Source organism: Mustela lutreola, chromosome 2, assembly GCF_030435805.1.
Source record: "Mustela lutreola isolate mMusLut2 chromosome 2, mMusLut2.pri, whole genome shotgun sequence".
NCBI lineage: Eukaryota > Metazoa > Chordata > Mammalia > Carnivora > Mustelidae > Mustela > Mustela lutreola.
In genome coordinates this window covers 55,939,604-55,961,212 of record NC_081291.1, presented here as the reverse complement: position 1 = coordinate 55,961,212, position 21,609 = coordinate 55,939,604, and positions in this window count along the sequence as shown.

Here is a 21,609-nt window from a genome sequence, read left to right as displayed (position 1 = left end):
TAGCACACACGGAAAAATTGACCCTACCGCATCGTCTCCGCACACAGCTCCCTTGGCAGGGTGGCCAGCGCTCCTCACCCAACCATCTCCACGGCCCCCACCTGTCCCCATAACTTCCGGACCCTACATCTGACCTGCTCCCCCCACCCCACTCCTGCCCTCTCACTGCACCTCACTGTCCTCACCTCTCCCGGCCACTCACCCTCTGCCCCCACCGGAGCCAGGGCCAGGCCCCATGACGTCTGATTCCCCACATATGCCTCGTGCTTTCCCAGCTGGGCCTCCGGCCCAGAGGCCTCTTGGGCCAGCCCTGTCCTGTCACCTGCTGAATTCTTACTTATACTTCAAGGCCTTGGACTCGCCACCTTCCTGGACAGAGCTAGGGGCCCCAGGTCAGCCAGGCCTGCCCCTGAATCATGGTTTCCACCTCTGATGTGCTGCCTGATCTTGGCTAAGTCACCTTTCTTCCTAGAGCCTCAGTTTCTCCAGCTGGAGATTAAGGATAACACAATTTATCAAGTGGTTTTGATGCTCCAGGCACCCAGCCAAACATTTCACCAGCATGATTTCATTTTCTCTTTCCAGCTGCACCCTGACGTGGGTGATGACTGTCATTTAAGAGCAATGACTCTGTGTCAAGCCCTGGTCCAAGCGTTTCATATCTATTCATTCATGTAATCTGTAAAACAAAGCCAGAGTGTCTCTCTCTCTCTCTCTCTCTCTCTCTCTCCATTTTACATAGCAGAAATTAAGTCATGGGATGGTGAAGTGACCAGCCCAAGGTCACATCCCAACAAATGATAGAATGGGGCAGTCTGGTACATCTGGTTAGATGTACTAACCACTTAGTGATGTGATATCTACATATACCCATTTCAAATAAGGAAACTGAGACCCAGAGAGGGAAAGTGATTTGTCCAAGTCCAGTGGCTAGGGCATAACAGAACTGAGTCCCAGGCTGGATTGTTCCAAAATGCACACCCACTGTCCTATTCTGTGCCTGGCACAAGGCCAGCCAGGTACTTAGCAGAGCCTCTGCAGGGAGGGTTGAATGGGGCTGCCACTGTCTAAAGGAAGATCGCTCTCCCTAGGAATCTATGGGCTCCACTTTGGGACCTCTAAGCCTTTCTGCCTAAGCAGGGAATGAGGTAACTCTCCTAACCTACCTGGAGTCTCCTCGATGAAAGGGGCTTTGCTTCATTCATCCATCTACCTACCCACCCATCCATCCTTTTACCCATCGGCACACACCCCCCTCATCCATCCATACCCACCCACCCCTCCATCCATTCACACACCCCCACCCACCCATCCACCCATCTCCACCCAAATATCCATCCACCTAGCCATCACTCTACTTTCTATCCATATGCCCATCTATCCATGCACTCATCTACTCTCCCTTCCTTCCCCTACCCTTCTCACTTTCCTACCTTTCTTCAATCCTGCATCCATCCATCCATCCATCCATCCACCTTTCCATCTATCCAGTCAGCCAGCATCTTTCCCATGCTAGGCTCTGTGCTGGACTGTGCTGAAGACTCAGGTCAATTGTCCCCCATCCCTAATGTCTAGAACTTACTCCCCAGTAAGGGAGACCAACTTATAATTTAGTGGGACATGATGTGACAAATGCTATGTAACTGAGGCAGCGTGAAGGGCTGTAATAGACCAGAGAAAGTGGAGGACTCCACCTAGGAGTCAAAGAAGGAGGTACCCTTTGAAGGACATCAGTACTGGTCCGGGCTCTCCAGAGAAGCAGAACCAATAGAAAGTACATATAAAAGAGATTTAGTTTAAGGAATTGTCTTTTGTGATTATGGAAGCTGGCAAGTCCAAAATCTGCAGAGTGGGCCAGCAGCCTGGAGACCCAGGGTCTGGATCCTGCTGATGAAGAGCTGATGCTGTGGTTCAAGTCTGAAAAGCATCTGCTTTGAGAGGTTACTTTTTTGTTCTATTCAGGCCTTCAACTGATTAAATAAGACCCACCCCCATTTGGGGGACAATCTACTCAAAGTCCACCTTTTCAAATGTTAATCTCATCCCAAAACCCTCTCACAGAAACATCTAGACTAATATCTGGCCATATACTGGGGCACTGTGACCCAGCCAAGCTGACACATAAAATTAACCGTGATGGCAGCTTATGTGAGAAGAAGAACAGGGGTTCAGACCTTTCTAGGCAATGGAAACATTCCTTGCCTTGGTCCAGGGGTGGGACGTGGCTGTGGGACAGTGAGCAGTCCACCAAGGACAGAGAATGTGGACAGGAAGAGGGGCCGGCAAGAGCCGTGAGTGGGTGACTCTGTCTGACACACAGCAGGGGGCATATGCTGAATTCTCACTTCTCAGACAGATTTGGGGGAAATGGGCTGGTTCACAGCTGACATTGCCTATCCCTTCCCCTTCCCCTTCTTTGGGGGCCCTGCCAGGCCCAAGCCGGATGTGGTGGGCAGGGAAGAGGGCCTGGCAGGCCCAGGCCGCTTCAGCTGCTGCCTCCAGCTGCCCCTGGGTTAGGGACCTTGTCCCAGCTATCAGGGAGGGGCAGGCTGGGCTGGCTTCCCTTGTGCTCCCCACCCCCTCACTCTGATTCTTCTCACCCCACCCCCATGTCTCTGTTTGCCTTCTCTGTTCTCTGCCCTTCTGTCTCCGGCTGTAGCTGCTTCTCCCCCCGCCCCCCACAACACCTCTCTCTTTTTTGTTCTCTCTCTCTGCCTGTGTGGTACCGGTTCTCCATGTGGGTCACTCTCTCTCTCTTTTCATCTCCCAGATAAATGAGGCACACATCAATGGCTTTTTGCCACCCAGACATTCAAGTATCCCAAACACAAAGACCATCCAGCTGGAAACATCTCAGAAACCACCTTGTCCAATAGCCGGGATCACTGAAGCCTTTGAGTTTTTCTTTTTAAAAAGATTTTATTTATTTATTTATTTTATTTGTCAGAGAGACAGAGAGAGAGCGAGAGCGAGAGCACAAGTAGGGGGAGCAGCAGGCAGAGGGAGAAGCAGACTCCCTGCCAAGCAGGGAGCCCGATGCGGGACTTGAACCCAGGACCTTGGGATCATGACCTGAGCAGAAGGCAGACACTTCACTAACTGAGCCACCCAGGCGCCCTAAGGCCCTTGAGTCTTACCCAAGATGGCTTAGCAGGTGGAAGGGGGTAAGGAGTGCTGTCCACCTCCACGGACTCCGTGCAGGCCATCCTTGGAGCTCCCAGTGTCCAGGACCCTACTTTCTCTGCAGCTCCCACAACTAAACCCTCAGAATAGCAGCAGAAGCTTGAAGCGGCAGTAAAACCCCAGGCTCGCAGGAGGGGCCCGTGGCTGAGGGCCGAGAACACTACTTGGTGAAGAATGAGCTCCTTGGAAGTTTCGGGGCAACTGAATGTCATGGGGCATCCAGGATGAGGTGGCTGGAGGGGGGGGGCAGATGGCACCTGCGTGCCTCAGTTTCTCCACCTCTGTCTCTGCCTCAGTGATGCCTCCAGTCCTCGGAGGCTGGGGCCTGGTTCCGGGATTTCAACCCTGGCTTTAGCCTCTTGTTTCTCTGACTGATTCTGTTGCATTCACTCCGGAGAAAGAGCTTAAGAAGTTCTGACCAGCTGATGTTGTGATCTTGCTAACAATGCCATCCAGAGGATGGGAGGTCTAGACCCTCACCCACCATTGCTGGGGGATCCCAGGCAAGTCCCTGACTTTCCCTGTGCCTCGGTTTCCCTAGGAAAATAATTTCCCTGGGAAATTATTTTACCCCAGAGCCCTTCCAGCTCTGACATGATTCAAATGTGGGAAATTTTGGCAAAAATCTCAGCCCAGCTATCTAAGTGCAAAATGCTCTCCCCTACCCCCACCAGTAGAGACAGAGAGAAAAGGAAAAGCAGCCTGAGCTCTTGGGGATGAATTAGTGGGCCCAGATGCCAGAGCCCTCCTGAAGTGGCCTGCTTGCTGACACTGAGGGACACCAGCTGATGGGACTCCTCACCTCTGTATTCTTGGCTGGAGCAACCTCTCACTGGCCCTCTCCAGGCCCCCAAGTCTAACTCTTTTGCAGCACCCTCCAGGCTCAGCTCAAATGCCTCTCCTTCCAGGAAGACTTCTCCTTCCAGGAAGGTTCCTCACCCAAAGGCTATCATCCTTTCTCCTTGTCCCTCCCTCCTTCCTCTCTCTCTGGTTCTCTGGCTGATTCCTTCTTTCTCATTCCTTGTCTGTCTGTCTGTCTCTCTCTCTCTCTCTCCTCTCTCTTTGTTCCCATACCTCTCTGGCTCCCTGTCTTTGCAGCTCCCTCAAGCACTGACCAGCCAGATCAAACTCAGCACACAATCCCCCTGGCTCTCTCTTCTCTGGCTTTCAGCATTTGCCTTGAAGTCATGGGTGTGAGCCCCCCAGCCATGGGCTAGGACTCACTCACCTCCTCTTTCCAGACCTCAGCGCCAGCCCCTCTACAAGCCTTGCTCCTCCGCGCCACCCTCCCGCCAATTGAATCCCACATCAGGGCTCTGACAGGGCACACGGCCTGCCTCGGGGTCACACAGCCTGAGAGTGGCAGTGCCAAGATCAGACCCAGGCCGTCTGACCCACCTTCCCAGCTCCTGAATCACCCCACCATATCTCCATATAGAGTGGGACCCTTGTTCGGCCAGAATCCACTCACAGCAGGTCTCTCCAAAGGCAGTGGGGGCCATGGGAGGCAGAGAAAGATGAAGACTGAGACAGAGAAACCACTGGGGGTAGGGAAGGGAGGGACCAACAGGGCCCTTGGTACTTGGCAACACCGAGATAAGATTTCCCAGCGGGGCCTGCCCTGAGCTCTCTCTGAGGGTGACCTGAATTGGCTCTTCCTGCAGGGTTCACAGCTGTGTCAAGCCAGTGCCTCGTGCCTGAGTGAAGACGTGCCTGGGGGAAGGAGCCGCCCCTGGCAGGATGGGCGGGGGCCTGTGCCAGTGCCCAGGGCCGAGGATCCCTGGTGGGTAGGCAGGCAGGGGTGGTGTGGAAACTCTGAGGGAAGCAGCTGCCTCTCCCCCGGGAAGGGGAGGGAGGAGGTGAGAAGAGAAGGGTGGAGGACACAGGGGGAGGGGAGGGGATGGCTTCCTCAAGCCCTTGTCCTTGGGGAGGACATGCCTGCCTGTCTGGGGCACGAGCTGACCCACTGATTGCGTCCACACCCACATCCCAAAGCCTACCCAGCCCCTGCTCGGGACTCCAGGATGCTCCCTAGTGGCCCTGGGTCAGCTGGCCTCCATCTGGGGGTTGTGCTCTGCTCTGACCAGGGAGGGAAGACACGACTTACCTCCCTGTAGCCAAGTGAGATTCCCAGCACCTCACAAAGCCCACTTCCCATCGGTCATTAGACCTCACCTGCCACAGCTGCTGCCACGTCCTCTGTTTCACCCCGATTCTTCATACTTCATCACTGTGGGATCCTTAGGGCCCCATTCAGACCTTGGCATGGCATGTATCCAGCACGTGCTTGCCAAATGAATGAATGAATGAATGAATCCAAACAAAACCAGAATTAAATCTCAGATGCTCTGGAACAGTAGTCAGTACTGCCTCTGAGCAGGTATAATGGTTACCTCCGAATTCCAGATAAGAAAATTGAGGTCTAGAGACGAGTCTGGCCCTCTTATTCAGCATTGCTTGTCTCACGGCCAGGAGCTGCCTCACGGAACCACAGTCTGCCCTGTGACTTGTGCATGGTGTTTCCACGCTACCCATGCAGTGGAGAGAGGCCACCGATGGATTTGGGGCTGGAGTGGTTTGTCCCCACTGGACCACCTTCCCACTCAGTGCCATTTCAGGGTCCCTCTCTGGGCCACCCGTGAGAGCTGAGACAGCCCGGGGGCTAGCCCAGCTGCATGGTCTCTTTCCCTCTCTGCTCACACCAGAGATAAAGGAGCTCGGGAGCCACCGCCTTCAGTGCTCAATAGGGGTTTTTTGTTTTTTGTTGTGTTTTTTTTTGCCACTTAGGAGGTGGCTAATCCCACATGAGCTCTTTAACCTCTGGGAGTCTGTCCATCTGTCTTCCATCTGTATGTAGTATGGGAACCCAAATCACACCCACCTGCACTGGTGAAAGTAATATTAGCAACGTAAGTTTGAGCTGAAGCCTTTTCTGGGAGTACTGTACGGCAGGGAAACATGAGTGAGCAGGAGCTACTCATACCAGCTTGGTGAACCTCAGAAACCCACTTCAGAGGGAGGAAAGGCAAGTTCTAAGAGGAAGTATTCAGCGTTGAACTTATCCAGGGTACAGTTGTGTTAAGGTGTCATGTTTCTGCTCATCGTATGTCCCATCTGTGCCTTGTCCATGAGGGTGATCAAGGTGGACAAGACCCATACGGTGGCCCAGGAGGCGCAGATCTGACTTGAAGAGGTATTTTCATAGTCTTGCCCTGGGGTTGCATCTGCCTTTGGGCAACTGACTTGATCTCACTGAACTCAGTTGCCTCATCTGCAAAATGGGGAACCCCTCTGTTATACAGGGCTATGAGGACTCGGGGCGCTAATGTCCACGAAGTGCTCAGCACATGCCTGGCTCACTCAGGTTCTCCTCCAGAGATAAAGGGCCTTGACCACTAATGGGGGGGGGCCACAAAAGAGGGGAGAAGCTGTGTGAGGGCTCTGGGGCTCAAGGCCCCTAAGCTAGGGCACCCCCAACCCCATACTAATGCATCAGCAGTTCGGGGCCTCTGAAGCTCCCTCCAGGCAGGAGGTCAGGCCCAGAGACACTTCGCTCCCCAGCAATCCCTGAAAATCCCTCCCCATGTAACTCACGGGCCTCACTAATCGGTCATATGGTTGAATTTGAGCATAGAGACTGAGACACACAACTCAGTACCGACCTCCTCTTACTGTCGTAAAGCCCTAGGCTGGAAGGGGGGTCTCCTCCCAGTGGGAAAGAGATGCCAGCTCCAGAAGTCCAGAGCATTCTAGAGAGCCACGTTGAAGACTGGTGCATTGTGTCTGTCCGGTCTCCCAGCACCCACTTACAAGGCCTGGGATTAGGTTTGGCTCTGTGACCATGGCCAGTGCTTCCAGCTGTGAGCCTTGGTTTTCTCGTCTGTCAAATGGGGACACAATGGTGCCCACTGTAATCAGATGTCACATGGACATTGTTTGGCTGGGATGGAGGTAACTTTGCCCTTAGTATCAATCAAAAAGGTCATCTCTAGACCCTCCTTGAAACAGGACCATAGTTTTAAGCACCACAAGGTCTCTTTCATCCACCGCTGAATCCCATGGCCAGCATAGGCTGTGGCACACAATATAGTGTGTGATCAATTGCTTTGTGTCAAGTAAATGTGGAAGGATTATCTCAGGAGGTCTCTGTCATGGGCCTGAGTCCCATATCGGACCTAATCTTGGGTGGACACTATCCCTCACCTTCTTCTTCTCTTGGCCATCAAAACCAGCTCAAATGCCACCTCCTTATGGCCCTCCGTGATTGCTTCCAGGCCAAGGAACTATTTTTCTCCTTCTAGGAACTGTTGTCCTCCACCTCAGTGCCCCTGGCATGTTTGGCCATGTATCATTTGAGGCTCTGGGTGATGTGTGATACCCTTGCTAAGGAGGCTCCCCCAGGATTCAGTGACTTTGTTCATCCATCTGTGGCCCACAGGGTTTTGGAGCTCCCCAAACGACCTATTGCATGGATGGAGTTCTTTCTCTGCTTACCTGTGACGGGGCCTGCTTACTGCCCCCACCCCAGCCCCGGGCCCCCTCCCTGCCACACAGCCGAGGTCAGGCATCCTGTGTCCCATAATGACTAGCGTGTGGGCAAGTAACCCCCAGGTCGGTGATATTCTTCCCTGTTCACTGCCTGTGTGCCTCCAAATGGGCCCCGGTGATTCTCTTTCCCGGTAAGCACACCCTTGCATCGTACCCCTAACTCATGCCAAACAGGGCTGACCTGTGTAACCGATAGGATATTGCAGAAACGATGGCGTGTGACTTCCGAGGTTAAGTCATACAGTATTACAGCTTCCACCCTGCTCTGGGACCACTTCCTCTGAGGAAAGCCCGCCACCACGGAGGCAGCAGCCTGTGCAGAAGGACCATGGTTTCCCACCAACAGCCAGCACTGACTAGCCAGCCTTGCGAGGGGGCCACCTCGAAAGCCAAGCATCTGCCCCGGGCTAGACTCCTGATGAGAAGCATCCAGCAAAGCCTCTCTGGGATTCCGGAGTCACAGAAAACATGAGATGTAACCAACATCTATTGTTCTTTGGGGCGATTTGTTACACAGTGATGGATAACGATACAGATAGCCGAGGCCCCCACCACATTCCTTGGAGTAAGTGGAATTTCAGGGGGGAGCTGCCTCTGGGTTGCTGCCAGACAGCTTGCAGCAGGTGCAGGGGCCTGACCCTCACCCCCAGACCCAAGCCTTGGGGAGGAAGAGAGACCTCACTGACCTAGGCTCCAGGCTGGTAACTTTCTGTCCTTTGGAGGCAGATCTTGCTGTTCTCAACATGGTCACTCTGGGGCAATGTGAACGGTGCTCTCCAAAAGCAGAAGGGCTTCCCTGGTGATTCGCAGTGTTCGCGGAGAGTGAGCGTGTGATTAATCAGAAGCTGCCGCAGGGACTGCTGGGAAACCAGATCAGACTCTTGTTCTGTTTTTTGTTTTTGTTGCAGCATCAACCCCCAAAAGTCTGAGCCTCTCTGAGTTCAGGCACGCCCAGGTATGACTGGGACACTCTCTCTGCCAGGTCCCAGGCCGGGCACTCAGAAGTGAACCAGCCATTCTTTCTGGCTTCTCGAAGCTCAGCGTAGGCAACTAACCTTGATCAAGTGCCTCCACCTATAGGTGCTAAGGCCAGTACGATTCTCCTCAGAACCCACTTCTCACCACCTCCACCACTCACCTGGACCACTTCAAGGGCCCCCTCCCTGGCTGCCCCAATGCTGCCCTTGACCCCCTGTGGGCTGTTCTCCGGATGGAACTCAACGTGGTCTTGACAAACAGTAAATCCCATCATCTGTCACTTTCCTGCTCAAAACCCTGCACTGACCCCGCCATAAAAACTGAAACTTACTTTAATAATGGAAGGATCTGGGGTCACCACGTGACCACTCCAAAATCATGGACAGTGAGACTACCCAAAATTTGGGCCTTTGGAGCTTCACAGCTCCGCCTGTGAAGTCTTGCCTCGACTTCTCCAAGGTGTTTGAGTTCACGTCCTATCAGGGGAGAGAAGTACGGGTTAGCCATACCACACAAACCAGCAGTCACCACAACGGTCCCAGAGTCTTCATGCAAACCTATATCTTGTCCACTGTAACCAATATACCCCAAACACCCCTCAAAGGGACAACTGAATGTGCGGTTCATCCACAGCAACGCAGGGACTCTCTCAGACGTCAAGCTGGTGACAGAAGGCTTACCTGAAAGAATGGCCTCTAGGGTTCCATCCACAGCAAGTTCTAAGACCGCCTTAACCGATCTGCAGTGATGGCAGCTAGAACTGTTCTTGCCTCAGGCAGGGACAGGGGTCCCCTGGAAAAAGTTGGAAATATTCTGTATATTCTGGGTGTGATTATATATGCTCATATTCACCAAGCTGCAGACTTAAGACTTGTTCACTGTGGGCGTGAAATGCCTCCATTTAATAAACTAATCAAATGAATAAACTTTTTAAAAAGTCAGTGTCAGGGGAGGGCCGCCTGGGTGGCTTAGCAGGTTAAGCGTCTGCCTTCCACTCAGGTCGTGATCTCAGGACTCTGGGATCTAGTCCCGTGTAGTGCTTCCTGCTCACCAGGGGAATCTGCTTCTCCCTTTCCTTCTGCTCCTCCTCCCCCTGCTCATGCTCTCTTTCTCAAATAAATAAATAAAATTTGGGGCATCTGGGTGGCTCAGTGGGCTAAGCATCTGCCTTCGGCTCAGGTCATGATCCCAGGGTCCTGGGATGGAGCCCCGTGTCAGGCTCCCTGCTCAGTGGGAAATCTACCTCTCCTTCTACCCTCTGCTCCTCCCCCTGCCACCATTCTTCTATTTCTCTCTCACTTTCAAAAAATAAAAATCTTTAATAAATAAACAGAAAAAATCTTAAGAAAGAGAAGAAGGCAAATATGACAAAATATGCACAGCGGCTGAACTGGGATGGACTATATTCTTCTAATTGTTCTATGTTTTAGGACATTTTTATAATAGAAAGTTGGGGGTACAATGAATAAAATCTAGAGTTCTGGGAGATGAATTCTTGCCATTTGCGTCAACGTGGATGGAATTAGAGTGCATTATGCTAAACGAAATAAGTCACTCAGAGAAACACAAATACCATATGATTTCACTCATCTGTGGAATTTAAGAAACGAAACATAGGGGAAGGGGAGGGAAAATAAAGTAAGATAAAAACAGAGAGGGAGGCAAACCATAAGAGGCTCTTAACTACAGGACACAAACTGAGGGTTGGTGGAGGGGAGGGAGGTGGGGGGCTGGGGTCACTGGGTGATGGGCATTAAGGTGAGTACGTGATGGAAGGAGCACTGGGTGTTCTATGTAACTGATGAATCACTAATTTCTATCCCTGAAACTAATCATACACTCTCTGTTAACTAACTAGAATTTAAATAAAAAATTAAATTTAAAAAACAGAAGCAAGACAAAAATAAAAAATAAAGTTCTGTGAGGTTCTATGTCACCCAGACCCTGCCACCCCGATCTCATCTTCTGCACACTCCCCCCTCCCTACAAGCATATGTGCTCACACAGGCGCGCACGCGCGCACACACACACACACACACACACACACACACACACACACAGAGCTTCCTCCCTTGGGACCTGAGCACACCAAGCTCCCTCCTGCCTGCAGTCATTGCCCTCACTAGTCCCTCTGCCTGGAGCACCCTTTCCCTAGACTGCCACACGACTGGCTCTTGTCACTCAGCTCTCAGCTCTGCTCCCAGGGGACTCAGGAGCACAGTGCCATCCCGGGAAACCACAGCACTTTGTGACTTTCTGCAAGGCCGTCCTCAGCGTGTCAGTGATACCTTCCCTCGGGGACCCGGATGGTGGACATGCTATCCAGCGCCCGGAGCTGGGAGAACGAGCCAATAGCTGCCTTGCTGAACAATGGCATGTCCCTTTCTTTTCTCCAGAAGGAAAACCTTCTCATAAAGCCCCTAGTAGCCTTTCTCCTATGCCTCATTGACCAGAACCTGGTTCCATGGCCACTCCAGGCCTGTCACAGACTATGCAAAATGGGATGGCTGGGGTTGCATATTCCACTCCATTTTGTCCCCTGGGGGCGGTGGAGGTAGGAGCATGTTATTCCGTCCCCCAAAAGCAGAGTTTTCTCGGCCGGGGGGAAGGCCAATGCCCATTGGGGAGACAATGCCAGAGAAGGTCCTTTGCCTGTTTCTGGAACTTGGAGATGAGAAGGCTCGTTATCTGTACCTTCTTTTAGTGGGCAAATACTGGATTAGAGAGGCAGGACGTACCCAGCCCTGGCTGGTCCAACACCAAATCCTAAGTGGAGAGGCTACAAGGGCAGCATGGGCAAAATGTCATAGAGCTCCAGGAAGGGAGCAGTTCCATCATACCGGGAAGTACAGCAAGGCTTCAAGGAGAGTGAAGCCCTCGGTGGTGTCCGGAGAGTGCAGGGGATTTCCACCAAGGCTGGACAGAGCGTCAGGAGTGAGGGGAAATGTGTGAGCATAGGGCCAGGAGGGGTGGGGTATACGATACACTTGGGCCGTGAGAATGGAGGAGAGCAATGCAAAGAGAGGCTGTCCAGATTTCAAGGTCACCTGGAAGGTCAAAGGAGGGCCTGTTCTTTGACCTACAGGCAGGTGGGAGCCACTGAAGGTTCTAGGGAGCATTGCAGAGTGAACTGAGAAAGACCTGGAGAGGCAAGGAAATCACATCCCACCTGTTCATAAGGGGCCCCCCTTCCCTCCTGCCTTTTGGGGTACTGCCATTTACTGCTGTGTCAGAACACTCCCTGGGTAGTGGCCTCATGCTGAGAACCACACTTACTTCACATCATACCAAATTCCCGCAGCCCCCTGGGAGGATGGCATTTTTGAAGAGCCTTGTCCACGACAAACAGCTAGGGAAGGCTCTGGCCACAGTGTCCTGGAAATCGAGGGCCTGGGCCCCAGCCGCCCTATGTCTTCCTGACCTAAAGCCTCACATGTCAGGCCAGCCTGGCTCAAGGGCTCCCGGGACCCACAGTGGCCTACCTCAGATGACTCTATCTCATGTCCAGCCTATTCCCAAGGCCACGCCTACATTCCCCGTCCCTGCCTTGGCCCCAGCACTGGCTCTATCCCTCGGACCCCCACCTCCCTCAGATTCCCACTTTCCTCTGACGGTGCCGCAGGCTGGGCAGAGGGAGCAGAGCCTCAGAGAGGCCAAAAGAACAGGCCCAACACCAGGCACCTCCAGCCATGCCCAGGGCACAGCCGAGATGTGGGCACAGTTTTGGTCTCCAGGAACCCTCACACTGGGAAGAAGCACTAAGAGTCCTCCTGAGGAGCCCCAGGGAGGTCTGTGGTGAGCAGAGGTTCTCCTCTACTGTGGACAGAAATGATTCTGGGCATCACTGGGATGGACACAGGGAGGCAGCTCGCTATAGCAGAATGGACAACAACTCTGGGCATGCTGGGTTTCAAAAGCCTCCCAGCTGATGTCTTCTGGGCTATTCTCCGTGTGGGAGAGGGAAGACACACTGCCTCTCAAATTTGTTCAGATGTGGAGGCCTAAGGGGCCTAGATCTTGAGTCTCCACTGCCTGATGTCCCCCCATTAGGACATGGGGCTTCCTCCGACTTTCATCTGCTGTCATTTGTTGGACTGAGGGTTCCTGCTGCCTTGGGATGCTCCCCTTAAGGCTGGGGAGGTGGTAGGAGGCTCAGTTACAGAGACGGCTAGCCCCCTGGTTCAAGGAGCTCAGGAGTAATCACACAAAACCCATGATGGCCAGATGGTTTAAAGAGCTCTGCTCCCTAGGTAAGGAGGAGCCGTTAGCTCTGCCTGGGGGACAGGAATGTGGCCCCCCAGAAGGACTATTTACACAGACACACAGTGGGAAAATCCAAAAGGAAAAGTCTCCTTACCTATGGCCAGTCAGATGAATTTATGGGAGGTGGAAGGGAGCTGAGCTGGAAAGAAAGCATTAGGAGCCTCTGAAGGCTGGGCTGAGGGGCTTGATTGCTTGGAAGACAATAGGGAGCCACCAAAGATTCTTTAGCAGGAGTGACATGTGAATTGGCTTTTCCCCAGGGACTCAAGTGGTGGCAGAGGAGGGTTCTGTCAGAGGTGGGGCAGAGGGGCAGAGCCCAAGTCAGGGACAGGGCCTTGGGCTCCCCTTTTTAGGTGAGAGTCTCCTTGAGTACCCTGGGCCTTCTGGCAGTGACTGACTTACGGCTGACCAGGTGGGATATTTAAGCCCCAGTGAAGGGCAGGAAGAAGCAGGAGAGAGCAGCTTCTCGGTGACCCAAGAGAGCAGGACTTAGCCCTTTTCTGTGCAGATGGGGCACCTAAGGCCCAAAGAGGAAAGACCCACACACAAGTCTATGGCGGTGCTAGGCCCCAACCCAAGGCTGGGGGCTCCTGACCTTGGGCTCTGTCTACCTGGATGGACACCCCCTTCCCAGCCCTCTATGGAGTCAGCCTGCCAGGATTAGGATTCCAATCTTGCTTCTTCTCCCCAGGTTCTGTCACAAGTAGGGAGATCACTCCATTTCTCTGTTGGCAAAGTGAGGATGAGCAGAGCTTCATTGAACTGCCGTGAAGATCCAGTGAATTGATGGGGTAAAAGAGCAAAGGGTCAGGGCTGGCACACAGCAAGTTTTCAGGGACATTCCAGCCACTGTCATCCTTCCTCTTCCCCCCTCCCCTTCTCTTCCTTCCTACCCTCACTCCCACATGCAACCCTTTCCCCAATTTTGGTTTTCCCTTCCGTAAAAAAATAGGTGTCCACCTAGTCAGGTGTGTTTTATGAAAACAGAAAAGATGAAACTCACAGTTCCCTGGGAGATCTGCCAGCTGAGGGGAGCCTCTCACACCCCCACTGCTGTCCACCAAGGTCCCTCTCCACAGGATCTCGCTGCTCTTTCTCACTGAACAGCCAGGTGTGAAGGCAGCAATCAGAGCTCCATGGTCCAGGTGAAGATCCCAAAGCCCAGAGAGATGAGGTTACTTGCCCAAGGTCACACAGCTTGCATTAAGAGTGCTGGGGGTGTCCTACACAGAGCCTTTGTACTGGCTCCCAGTGCTGTGCTGAGGGGCATTTACAAGGCATTATCTCCATGGCAGCCACTGTCCAGAGTGTAATCTTATTTACTCACCAGCCCAGAGATGGTTGCAGCGGAAGGTGTTAGTTAGCCTCAGCTGTATAACAAACATCCCCAAACTAAGGGGCTTAAACAATCATGACATATTTGGCTCACAGTTCTGTGGGTTGGAGATTTGGACTTCCCTCACCAAGAGGTTCTTCTCCTGGCTCGGCAGGGCTCCCTCATGAGTCCTCATGGTGTCTTGTCCCCCGGTGGGCCACCCTGACTTTTGCACATGACAACAAAAACAAAACCTGCAAGGACTCTTCAGGCCCAGGCTTACAGCTTGCACAGGGTCACTTCCGCCATATTTGATTAGCCTAAGCAAGTCCCCGGGCTGGCCTCAAAGCAAGGGCAGCAGGAACAGACTCCACCTCTTGTGAGGATTGCTGTAAAGTGTCATGGCCATTTTCCCAAGCTATCACATGGATGATGTCTGTCTTACAAAAGGGATGGCTGGACTGCAGGTCCAGCGTCCCCTCCCACCAGTCCAGGCCTGTGCACCTCGGAGCACAGAGAGGGGGGCCTCACCAAAGAGGCTACTTTGAGGGGTCCCAGGCTGGCCGGTGACAAGCAGGGGCTTGACTCAAGAGGAGGATTAAGGACACTAAATCCATCCCTCAGGCTTGAAGCCTGGCCAAAGTAGCAGGGCACTGTTCCAAGGGCAGGCCTCTGAGGGAGACGAGCCCAGGGGCCCCCACCACCCGCCACCAGGCTGCCTGGCTCTAGCTTCACCAGCCTGTCCTGCGGGGACACCCAGCCCACCCGGGGCTCTGATGGCTGACCACAGTCCTTGCCCACGCTGTCAGGACACAGGGGTACCACACACTCACACCCTCAATAATGTTTTCCGTGGTTGTCATAGGGCTGGGGCTCCTGAGCCAGCCTGGACGGAAAGCCATCCTTCCCATGTGCCAGGTTGGTTTTGAGACCTTGGGTAGGTTACTGCACTCCCTTGCTGAGCCTCAGTTTCCTCCTCTGTAAAACAGGATTGAAGAGTATGCTTTCCTCACAGGGACATGATGCGGATTGGAGAAAACAAGCATGTAAAGGACTTCTCTCCAGACCGGATAAATGTGACATTGTCTGGAGAGGGCAGCCATCTTCAATTATGGTCTCGCGTCTGCGGTCCCGTCCACAAATCCTGGAGTGCAAATGTGATGGGGGCTACGAGAACAACACAGCACCTAATCCACATAGTACCTATCAGCCCGGACTCACGGGAGCCGCCGCTCTAGCCCACCCAATTGCCAATTCTACTGGGAAGCCTATGCCTGTGAGGGGTATACGGGCGAAACAAAGTTACCAGGTAGCCACCAAATTCATTTTCTGATTTTTGTTTTTCAAAAAGTTGCTGGCTATGGGAATTAAGGATTATTTGGATGGTTATAATTATTAGTTGCGATTCTCAACCACAGCCACATATTACAATGAGCTGGTTAAAATGCAGGTTCTTGGCCTCACGCCAGACCAAAGGAATCAGAAGCACCGGAGGTAGGCTCCAGGGAACGGGCATATATATTTTTTTTAATTTTTTTCTTTAAGTAATATCTACACCCAGTGTGGGGATCATATACACAATCCTAAGATCCTGAGTTGCATGCTCCAACAACTGAGCCAGCCAGGTGCGCCAGAATGGGTACCTTTTCTTTTCTTTTTTTCTTTTCTTTTCTTTCTTTTTTTTTTTTTTTAAAGATGTATTTATTTATCTTGGGGGAAGGAGGGGCAGAGGGAAAGGGAGAAAGAATTTTAGGCAGACTCTGCGATGAGCTTGGATCCCAATGCAGGGCTTGATCTCACAACCCTGACATCACAACCTGAGCAGAAACCAAGAGTTGGACGCTCAGCCCACAACCAGGCGCCCCCAGAATGAGTATTTTTTTTAAAAGTTGCCAAGGTGAGTCTGATGCCAAGCCAGGGATGAAATGTATCTTAGAGATTGTAAAACAGCATGGTGGGGAGAGTGGGGCTTTACTGGTTTAGGAAGATCAGGAGAGACTCCCCTAAGGGTGGGACCAAGCTTGAGCAGAGCAGACAGAGGAAAGGGAGGAAGAACTTCCCCAGCAGAGGGACTAGGATGCACAGATGCCCCCTACCTCCAACCCATGACAGGGGGACCCTTAGCAACCAACCAAACCATGGGAACTGCAAGGTGCCTAAGGCGGCTGGAGCCTATGAGGGAAGGGCCCCAAGGCTGAGCTGTCTCCTCTGCTTCCTTTCTGGTGGGGTTCTGAGGGGAGCTTCCAGACCAGGGTCTTTCCTGAGGCTGAAATCTGAGCATATGGACGCTCTATTCCCAGAGGAAAGCGAGCAGCAACTGTTCTTCCCTTCTCAGCCCAGGGAGGGGATAAAGTTAAAATCAGAGTGGGTGCAAGGAGCTGCTCAGACCCATCAACACAGCGGTTTTCAAATGTTTTTATTTTGTAAGTTATTTCGGTACCTTTTTGTCAAACAAAATATTTTCCCACTGTCCCAGTAATGGATGGAGCAAAGAGCTGGTAACACTGGGGGGTCTGGAGTCCTGTCCTCCCTCAACCTCCCCCAAGTCTCTCCACATTCCCTTGGGACTCTGTGGGACTCAGCTCAAAAACTCCAGGGAATCAAGGCTCAGAGAGGGGGACAGCAAGGTAGCCCAGGGAGTTCCTGTCATGAGGGCAAGGCTGGGGCAGGATCCCAATCCCCGACTCTCTTTTCTGTGCTCTTCTGGCCTGGATGGAGTTCCCCAAAACTTTGTCCCTTAGATCTCCCTGTACAAGTGTTTCTTTGGCCACATCTCACCTGTTAGGTATGGGTTGAACTGCACCCCCCGTTCCCCACCAAAGGGATACATTTCAAGTCCCACCTCCCAGAACCTGTGAATGTGACTTTATTTAGAAATAGGGTCTGTGCAGATGTAACCAAGGCAAGATGAGGTCATTAGGGTGGCCCTAATCCAATATGACTGGTATTTTTTAAAAAGAGGGAATTTAGGTTCTTGGTGACTGGTCCCCAAGGACATGGGGTCCCGCAGAGTGAAGATTTAAGTCCTAAGTTTTAAGTTTTGATGGCAAAACATAAGAAGTTTGCGGCCAGGATTGTGATGGTATGGGAGAGAAATGCAGAAGGTGTAACCAGGACCCTAAACAGAGTTCTCCCATGGACGTCTCACTGAGACATTATGCTACTATATGAAAAGCCTTGCTGTCGCCGACAGGGAACTATGAATGCTCCCAGTGGACCTATAACCGGAGACAGCGCGCAAGGCCAACTTGATGGGAAGGAAGTGGGCAGATCCATGACAGAACTGCTGAGGCCTGTGGACAGCAGGTCCGGTATGAAATCCCTGTGCAGCTATCTCCTTCCTTTCTCCAGCCCCATTTTCTTTTACATCTTATAATAAACCAAGCACAGATATGCAAGCAGGGCTGCATATACAGAAGCAACCTCACAGCTAGCCATGGACCCTCTCTTTTATTACGCGAAAGAGAAACTGAGTCTCAGAGTAGTCTAGGAGTGGAAGGGTGGTTGCCAGAGGCTGGTTGGGAGTGGGGAAGGGGCAATTATTGTTTAATGGGTACAGAGTTCTAGTGGGGGAAGAGAGAGAGAGAGAGAATCCTAAGCAGACCCCATGTGCAGAGCATAGCACTGGGGCCTGATGTGAGGCTCGATCTCACAACCCTGTGATCATGACCTGAGCCAAAATCAAGAATCAGACACTTAACCAACTGAGTCACCCAGGTGCTCCAACTACAATGAATGTTTTTTAAGTAAAAGAAGAAGCCGCAGCAGCGGAAGAAATTTAGGACACAGGGTAATGGCCATGGGAAATCAGGGACACGCAGGGAGAAGGCTTTGTGACAGCAGAGATAGAGATTGGAATGATGCAGACACAAACCCGCGATTGGTGGAAACCACCAGAAGCTAGAAAGGGGCAGGGAAGGACAGATACTATCTACCCAGAACCTCAGAGGGAGCAGGACCCTGCTGACACCTTTATCTTGAACCTCTGGCCTCCAGAACTGTGACAGAGCAGGCTTCTGCTGTTTTAAGCCAGCAGAGTGTGGTACTTTGTGAAGGCAACCCTAGGAAATTGAGACGCCCTGTAAGTCATTCTTCGTTTAATTTCTTTCCCTTCGAAAGGGCTCATTTTTAAACAACGTGCATACGTTTTGCTCAAAAGTAAATCTCCCATCACTGCTATAAATGGAAGGCCACAGTCCTTTCCATAAATAGAAGGCGCCTTAAAAATAAAGACAATGAAAACCAGGCAATGGTGACTCTGATCTGGGGATGCCTTTGTGGAAAAAGGACATGAGAAAGTGGCAAAGGGTGTTGAAGACACACAGGTGCCTACCTCACTGAGACTTCTTGATTTATCAGAGAGAGAAAAAGGAGAATTGAAAAAAGAAAACCTGCCTGTTACCTGAAAATGTCACATTCTGAGACACCTCTAAGGATAAAGAATTCTGACATCTTCCGTTTATGTTTGCGGCCACAGAGCCCAGGAAGGCTCAGTAACTTGCCTAAGGTCACACAGCATCGGTGGCCAAGTCTGGATTTGTGCTGCATCCCTATGTGCTTTTCTAGGAAATGACTTCTTGTTTCCACCCAGCCACCCCAGGTCGTGTCTGGGTGGCTAAGAGTTGAGCACATGGAGCAGAGTGGGGCAGGAAACTCTGAAGGCCAAGCACATAGACACAGCCTATGTGTTCTAATCCCATAGAAGTTATAACCAAGTGAAGGGTATGCTTCGAGTGCCTGGACCTGGATAAACATTGGCTCACACCAAGGGTTAACCCAACAGATAAATATAAATCAGATTTTTCTCTTCTTGCGCCATTGGATCACCTATACTGAAAATCAGGGTCCATGCAGGTAGCTGTCCCACATCCTGTCACATATGGTCACATGCTAAGCAACTGAGGTCATGGGGCATATCTCCCAAATCAGGTATCTCCTTCACCATTGTTCTGACCCTGAGATCATTTTCTTCCTTCTCCCTTTGCCTCTCCCTCTTCTCTTAACTAACTTCCATTGCCTGCTCGGGCCTATGAGAAGGAGCAGGGCTCAAAACTTAGAGTCTGATATGGTCAGATTCGAATCCCAGCTCTGCTGTGTGGCCTGGAATCAGTGGCTTATCATCTCTGAGCGTCAGTTTCCTCATCTGTGAAATGGGTTCCCTCTGCCCAGGTTACTGGGAAGAGTCAAGAAGACAGTGCTTGTGAGCTTAGGAGCTTAGAAAATGCTCATTCCCTCCCCCTGCCAAGACTGCAAGAGATGAGAGAGGTCTTCTCGGCACTGCTGTGTGCCCTGGGACCAGTCACTCACCCTTTCTGAGCCTCCACTTCCCTGGGGAGCCTCAGAGGGCGCCTAGGGCCACTCAGAGCTGAGGGATTCTAGGATTCCAGGAGTGGAGCTGGGGTGGCCTGTGAGCTGGGGCCCACCCTGGCTGGCTCAGATGACCAGTCCCGAGGGCCCAATCAGGCCAGCCTTGGATCAGGCCATAAGTGGGAACAAAACAGTCAGGGAGCTCGCCTCTCTGGCTTTGTTTATTGTCTGGGAGCTGGGAATATTTTGAATTGTTGTGTTTGGGGAGGGAGGGAAAAATAACCAAATATAAGAAGGCAGCCAGTGAGAGGCCCGGGCAGGAATGCAGAGGAATTAGGCCTGCCTGGGTATGTCTGGGAGATGGTGATGCCCCCAGAGGCCCCCACACCCACTAGGTCAAGGATTCTCATCTCTGATGAACCATTCACAGTGCCTGGAGAAGTTAATTTTTTTTAAAGCTTCATGCCCAGTTACATTAGGGTTTCTAAGGATGGGGCTCAGACAGCAGGGTTTTGTAAGCTTTCTGGGTGACCATAACCAGCATCCCCAAGTTTAAGGGCGAGTGCTCCCCACAGCAGCAAATCGGAAGCCTCTGAAGGGCTTAAGGACCGTGATTGCTGGGCCTCCAGCCGGGAGTTCCTGAATCAGGACATCTGGGCCTAGCCTAGGACTGTGCCTTTCTCACTAGTTCCCAGGTGCTGCTGCTACTGGCCTGCTGGCCCCACTTTGAGACCCTCTCCTCCACACTCTCAGGACTCAAGATGTTGTCAGTGGCCTGGGGGCATTTGCCTGGAGCTAGTCAGACATTCAGGATCTTGGGCCCCACCCCAGCCCGTGCTGTGCTGTGCTGTGGAATCAGTCTGCAAGTGAACGACAGACCCAGGTGACTCCAAGCACTTTGCCGCTGGAGGAGGGCCAGGCAAGGTCACCTCGGCTAACCTTTCCAACTATAGATGGAGAGACTGAGGCACTCAAAAGTGAAGGCCTCTGGGGGGTTGTAGAACCATTAAGGATGTCCTAGGACTTGGATCCAGGTGTCTCCAGGGCGAAAGGGGAGGGAAGGGAGCTCCTGTGGGTGGAACTAAATTCAGTTTCGTGGGCTGGCCCCATTAGCCCCAGCTACACAAACGGTTCGTTTTGCAGGGTGCATGCGTGTGTGTGTGTGTGTGTGTGTGTGTGTGCGTGTGTGTGTGTGTGCGCGTGCGTAGGAGGGGGTGATCCCTTCTGTGGATGTGTCCAACAACTGTAGATAGCTACAGCTCCATTCATTCGTTCAGCAGACGTTTCTTGGGCACCTACTGCAGGCCAGGCTTCACTCTGGGTCCTGGGAATATGGCAATGGACCTGGCCTACAGCCCTGCCTGTGTGAAGTGGGCAGCCTCGATGTGGAAACAGAGCTAAACAAGCCAACATAGAAATGATCAAGGTACATTCACAGCTTATGATGGAAATAAAACCAGGCCACGGCATCATGCCCGGAGGGAGGCGCCGGTGGCTGTATGAGGCCCAGTGGTCAGGGAAGGTCTTGAGGGAAGAGACACTGACGTTAAGGCCTGAAGAATGGGAAGGAGGCAGCCCTGGGAAGGTTTGAGGGGAAAGTATTCTGGGAGGCGGGGGGCAGGCAAAGCCAAGGCCCAGCAGCAGAAGGAGCTTAGGTTTGAGGAAAAGCCTGGGAAACCAGGGTGGTGAGAGCGGGCAGTGGGGGTGGGGAGGAGTGTGGGGAGTTGGGATGGGCAGGTCTCAGAGGCTGTGAGGAGTGTGGGCTTGGTGTCAGCTTGGTGGGGGTTGTGGAGTGTCGAGTGGTTTGAAGGAGGAAAGAGAAGGGAGTGAGTCTGAGGATCTTTCTTCTGATTTTTTTTACTGAGGTATACACTGCATTGAGTGGAATGCACCTGGCAAAAAGACACAGCTCTGGGGTGTGCGTTCACACCAGGGCTCAGGATAAAGCCATCTGGCCAGCCCCTCCCTCACCCCCAGGGGTAATCCCAGCGCCCTTGTCCAAGACTAGAGACACA